Source organism: Melanerpes formicivorus, unplaced genomic scaffold, assembly GCF_026170545.1.
Source record: "Melanerpes formicivorus ecotype bairdi unplaced genomic scaffold, bMelFor1.0.p_v2 SCAF_63, whole genome shotgun sequence".
NCBI lineage: Eukaryota > Metazoa > Chordata > Aves > Piciformes > Picidae > Melanerpes > Melanerpes formicivorus.
The window spans coordinates 2,571,452-2,577,451 of record NW_027142415.1 but is presented as its reverse complement, the minus strand read 5'-3'; the positions used below and the strand labels follow the sequence as shown (position 1 = coordinate 2,577,451).

General features: G+C 44.3%; 1 long non-coding RNA gene across 1 annotated transcript in view; it reads left to right on the top strand.

The window, feature by feature from the left end:
* Positions 1–233: 233 nt before the first annotated feature.
* The window catches only part of LOC137453235 (uncharacterized), a 120,013-nt gene continuing 114,246 nt past the window's right edge, over positions 234–6,000 (top strand). Inside the window, exon 1 of the long non-coding RNA XR_010990297.1 lies at positions 234–252. This is a non-coding gene — a long non-coding RNA (uncharacterized lncRNA). The remainder of the gene's footprint in view (positions 253–6,000) is intronic.

Genomic DNA, 6,000 nt, shown 5'->3' with positions numbered 1-6,000 from the left:
TTTTGCCTCCACGGAGGTTCTGCTGGCCCTCGGTTTGGCCTGAAGGTGGCAGCATCTTACTTCGACAGAAAGTTCCAGTCCTGTTTGGCAGCGTTGTGGTTTGATCCTGGTGCTCTCTGTTCAACGCGCTTTCAGCGAAGCAAATGAAGACGTATTCTGTGCCTGCTTTGTGGAGCAAAAAGCTTTCAGCGTGAGGAAAAACATCCTCAGAAAGTCTACTAATTGTTGCCTGCAGATGACTTGCAACCTATGGTAATAAAAGCAGGGTAACCGAATGCGTTGCTGTTTGCGTTTCAATGCTGTGGTAGTTCTGTTACAGAAGTCCTCTGACTATAGCCGCCTCTTGCCCCGGGTGCAGTGTTAGGGCATGCCTGCTGTGACAAACTGTGGTGGTTTTAAGCTATGCCTTTAGAATTTAGTGACAGATTTCGAGCAGAAAAGTAGAAAAATAGAAATAAATCACTATTGGGTATCAAAAGGGAAAACAAAAGATTGTTCTAAACAAATTCATTGGGTAAATATCTGGAATAAGAGGAGCTGTACCATAACAACTCTTCCTTTTCTCTTCTGATCTCTGGCTGGTTTTGCTTCACTCAGGAGAGATAATCTGCATGCTTTGGCTGGCCTTGGCTAAGTCTAACTTCTCTGCTGCTTTCTCTTGTCCTTTTTGTACAGGGGGGTAAGGGAGGCAGGGAGGGAGAAGCTCGTAGCTTCCCCTGGTCCTTGGCCAGGAGGGTCCTTGTGCTGTTTAGTAATTGTAAATATCTGCATAATATTGTACATCCTGTGTATTTTGTACATGTTCATTGCATTCCATTGTAGAGTGTAGTTTTTGCTTGTAAATACAGCTTCATTTGCTTCTGACTGAGTTGGTCTGGCAAAAGTTAGTGCTGGGGGGAAACTACAACCAACCACAGAAACCCTCAGGGATTCTGTAAGTTTGGGGGCCCCTTTCATCTGTGCTGTAACTTTAGTGCTGTTTGGATTTTGGCTGCTCAGCATGTTGAGGGTGGAGGGGTCTGCATATACAATCCCGGATTGAGCTATTACTAGGCCAGTTACACCTGGGTAAAGGGCTGTCAATGTTGCAAACTTCTGATCAGTGCATGGGTTTGTGATCGAAGTGCTCAGCCCTGAGACGCCACTGGCTTCCAGTATTCAGTATTCCTAAGGTTGGAAGGGACCTCAAAGATCATCAAGTCCGCTTTGAACTCACAACCTTCCCATTAAGGGTCTGATGCACTACCAACTGAGCTACTTGAAGGACCCCTGCTGTCCTAACTATCCCTTGTGAATTCAGGCCAGTTCCTTTAGGTCTGGATGCTCCACTTCCCCAGTTTGCAGGAGAGTTAGTAACAGTGCTGCCTACACACCTTTTTTGTGCCCTGCTGGCTTTGGCTGGAGGCTTTGTGGGCAGGAAGCATCTCTTCCTCATTTGGTTGAGGACTAGCACTGGGGTGGGGGGAGGGTTCCCGTCAGGACCAAGAAGAGCTGTCATTATCCCTGTAGCATAAACAATGATTCCACATCCACTGAGCACCAGGACAGCCCTGGCTGGAGCTCTTCCCTGAATGGGAGGCAGGGGGAAGCTTGCACAGCTGGGGATAGTCTGGGTAGCTAATAGTTTCTTATCTTGTCTGGGGAATCTGTGTCTGAATAGCACAATGATACACGAAACAGTTTCTCTAGCTGTAATCCATCTCCCTGCCTTTCCTTTTTTTGGTCTTTTGAATACTGATATTTTCCTCCCTCCTTGAAGTGGCACTGTTGAAGACCTTCATGATGTCTGAATGGATCTAAACAATAGCTGCACTGACCACACCAGCTCAACAAGGTTTCAAGCTCTGAGGCCGGAGAGAAAGAAACTGTTTTGTGCCTCTGACCTCTCAAGTGTCATCTTCTTAGCAGCTCAGATCACTCTTCAGAATGATTCTATTACTCATCCAGCTCCCTGACATCTGTTTCATTGTTTCCTGCCCAGGCAGTAATCCAAGTAACCAAAATAAATATTTTTTTTTCTTTTTTCTTTTTTTTTGAAGCAGAACACCTTGTCTGTAAGCTTGCAGGCATGACAAACCACAATAAATATTCCTGGCTCTGTGACACTCCATCATTACCTCTTGAGCATCCAACTGAGAGAGGGGAAAAGGTAAAGAGATGTTTTTAGAAGCAGCTCTTTGCTGAGCTAAGAGTATGTGGCCTCTTAGCTGTATCCCTCTCAGTGGTGATGTCACTGATGGAAATGTGCCACTGATTTTTCACTCACCAGTCTAAATAAGAATTGCTCTCTAAGAAGCAATAAAGATGAGTGGATCAGTAGTTTGTCTTGATCACCTAAATTATTTGAATGATAAATGGTGATCAACAACCTAACATTGTGACTGAAGCTACAGCCAGAGCGCTGACTGACACGGATAACTACAGAGCTGTGACAATAAATCCAGCTGGGGATCTGCTCTGTTAAATAAATGTGGTGCTGATCTCATTTGCTGGGACAAGTGTAAATCTATTACTTCACTGGAGTGACTTGGAGTAGCAGTGAGCTCAGAATCTGGAGTGACTTGGAGTAGCAGTGAGCTCAGAATCTGGAGTGACTTGGAGTAGCAGCAAGCTCAAAATCTGGCTGATGATCCCTTACTGCTTTTTGAAGCATCATTTTGCACCACTAGCTGCTTGTCCTAAAAATATAGGACTGTGGCTAAGCCACCCACCACTGCTCTGCATTACCTTGGAGTAACAGGGTCCCCATATTCCCTGCTGAAGCTAAGGGTAGAGATTATATTTTTCCAGAGATGTGTGGAAGTCCTAGGGATGCTTTGGGTCACAGAGCTCATTGCTGCAATCACAGGTGGCCATGCTCTGGGCCTCTTGCTTGTGCAGAGCAATCCTAAAGACATATGGCCTTTTGTCCTGTAGCTCTCCAAACACTTGAGGAAGGCAGTTAAGCATTTTAAGTACACATACAAGACCTATTTAAACAGCAATAAGGCACAGTGGACTGAGAATATGAAATCTGTTGGCACACATTACCAGGGGCTGAATGCAAGACTGATCTTGACCTGATAGCTCCTCCAGTAAGTCTCTCACTCCAGTTTGCCATTTTATTGCTGTGGAAGCACACAGCAAATTAGATTCAGCCAGAGACCTGAGTCTGGAAACTGCAGTCCATATGATCTTGAAGGTCTCTTCCAACCTGGTCTGGTCTGGTCTGGTCTGGTCTATTCTATTCTATTCTATTCTATTCTATTCTATTCTATTCTATTCTATTCTATTCTATTCTATCTGTCCTTATTGTGGCATGTCCCCTAATGGGGACCCAAGAGGCATTGGAGTGTTTGAATTAACCACAATTCCTTAGTCTCGAAGATAATCAGGCTTTCAACATTTCTTTTTCAATTCAAAGACATGTCAGTAGTGCAACACAGGTCTTTGACATACTGCAAAGGAAAAAGCATTCTGAAGATTGTGCTGGCAATACACAGGGAACAAAGGACAGTTCCTTGTGCTTGCTGTTTAACGTGAGCAGGTCAAGAGGGGACGACCATCGGAAGGATGAAAATGGATTCTGTGCTCTTATCCTGTGTGGTGTAGTTTGCACCCTAATAAAGGGGTTAGCTTTTCAAATGGGTAACTTTGCACAGAGTAGTCATGGCACATGTGAAAATTATGACAGACAAACCACAGGCAATTAGGAGACCGGTCTGGCTCCCTTAATCATGACAAGGTTTTGATGGTTCTGTGAACCTCCAAGACATGTGGCACATTTTGAGGTTTTTCTTCCTGACCCTTACCATTGACTCCCTGCCAGCTCCAGCAATCCACAGTGCTCAGTGGATGAATGCAGCTTCTCTTGCTCACCCTCATGGGGTAACTCTGTGGTTCAGTGCTCCCAGGCAACAGCAGTCAGCAGAAAAGGTTAATGTGGTTGGATTGCTCAGCGCTACATCTGAACAGACCTTGTTTGTTGTGTTAAATGTGTCTGCAGCAGTGCTCATCTTACAGGGCTTCAGTAGCAGCCTCAGCTTGTGTGACTTAAACTTGCACTTAATTTTTCAATTCAGCTCAGGACAACCAAGGGGAGAGTGACCAGGGAGACATGCTCAGTGGAGACAGATGATGATTTAACTAATGTTGAACTTACAAACTGATCTGTATCTATCTAAATCTGTATCTAAGTTTATGTTGGAGCACAAGATCTATGAGGAGAGGCTGAGGGAGCTGAGGTTGCTTAGCCTGGAGAAGAGGAGACTCAGAAGAGACCTTATGGCTGTCTACAATTATCTGAAGGGAGGTTGTAGCCAGGTGGGGGTTGGTTTCTTCTCCTAGGCAACCAGCACCAGAACAAGAGGATGCAGTCTCAAGCTGTGCTAAGGGAGGTTTAGGCTGCATGTTAGGAAGAAGTTCTTCATAGAAAGAGAGATTGGCCATGGGAATGTGTTGCCCAGGGAGGTGGTGGAGTCACCATCACTGGAAGTGTTTAGGAAGAGACTGGATGAGGCACTTTGTGCCAAGGTTTAGTTGATTAGATAGTGTTGGATGATAGGTTGGACTCCATGATCTCGAAGGTCTTTTCCAACTTGGTCCTATTCTATTCTATTCTATTCTATTCTATTCTATTCTATTCTATTCTATTCTATTCTATTCTATTCTATTCTATTCTATTCTATTCTATTCTATTCTATTCTATTCTATTCTATTCTATTCTATTCTATTTCACAACAGAAACAAAAGTGGTTTTGGGTACCTCTTGCTTTGGTAGATAACTGTTTAGCTTAGTCATACTGCTCACGTGGCACACAATGTGTAGTTGTCCAGCTGACATTGAAGCAAGAACAATTTTACAGGGAGTTTTACTCAATCTTTCTTGCCTACACCCAATGGTGGGTCAGGCAAACACTCTATTAAAAAAAACAGTAGAATGTACTGCTTTGCTGTGTTAAGTCCCTCAGCTTCTTACAGAATGTCTGTGAGAAGCAGCAAAGCTCTTCTGTTCAGTCTAGTAGTGAGATGAGGGTACTGGAATGGAAACTTCCTGCTCTTATTTTCACTTCACCAGTTCACTGCCTGATCCTTGATAAATCCCATAACTACTGTACAACTCAATTTTCCTTCCAGTGGCCTTGGCTTTCACCTTCATTAATTCCTGAAAGGCTGTTAAAGCTTCAGAGTCTTTGTCTGGAAGGTTTTAGGCAATGTGGAGCATTGCAGTGTGCAATAATAATGACAGCAAATACCTAGTTCATACTCTTATATTTGGTTTTGATTTCTTGCTTGCTTACTGAACATAAACCAAACCATTTTCATATTTTTCCCTCTCCCCTCCAGCCCCCCTTCTCCTTAAGATCTATCACACAAAATGCCACTAGCTCTGCTGCTGGTAGAAGTAAACCATGAATTCTACTTCTATTCTACAGTGTCTCACATAGTCCTATATGGAATTTATCCAGCAGATAGATGAATTTGCTGTACAGTGTGCAGTATTATGGTTTGCCAGAACAGAGTTAGCATTCCCCTGGGGGAAATCAGTGTGCTTCCATACATTTCTTTACCAATGTGTTTCCATGCATTTCTTTGCTTATATCCAAATAGTCATAGTATCATAGTATCATAGTTTCATTCAGGGTTGGAAGGGACCACAAGGATCATCTAGTTCCAACCCCCCTGCCACGGGCAGGGACACCCCACACTAGATCAGGCTGGCCAGAGTCTCATCCAGCCTGGGCTTAAGCACCTCCAGGGACGGGGCCTCAACCACCTCCCTGGACAACCCATTCCTGGGCTTCACCACTCTCATGGTGAAGAACCTCCTCCTCACATCTAGCCTGAATCTCCCCACCTCCAGCTTCATTCCATTCCCCCTAGTCCTATCACTACCTGAGATCCTGAGAAGTCCTTCCCCAGCCTTCCTGTAGGCCCCCTTCACAATTCTTTGAAGCACAATATGCTAGTGGAAGTTCCCTTGGAATGCAACTGCAGCACAAAAAGTTATTTCTATGTTGA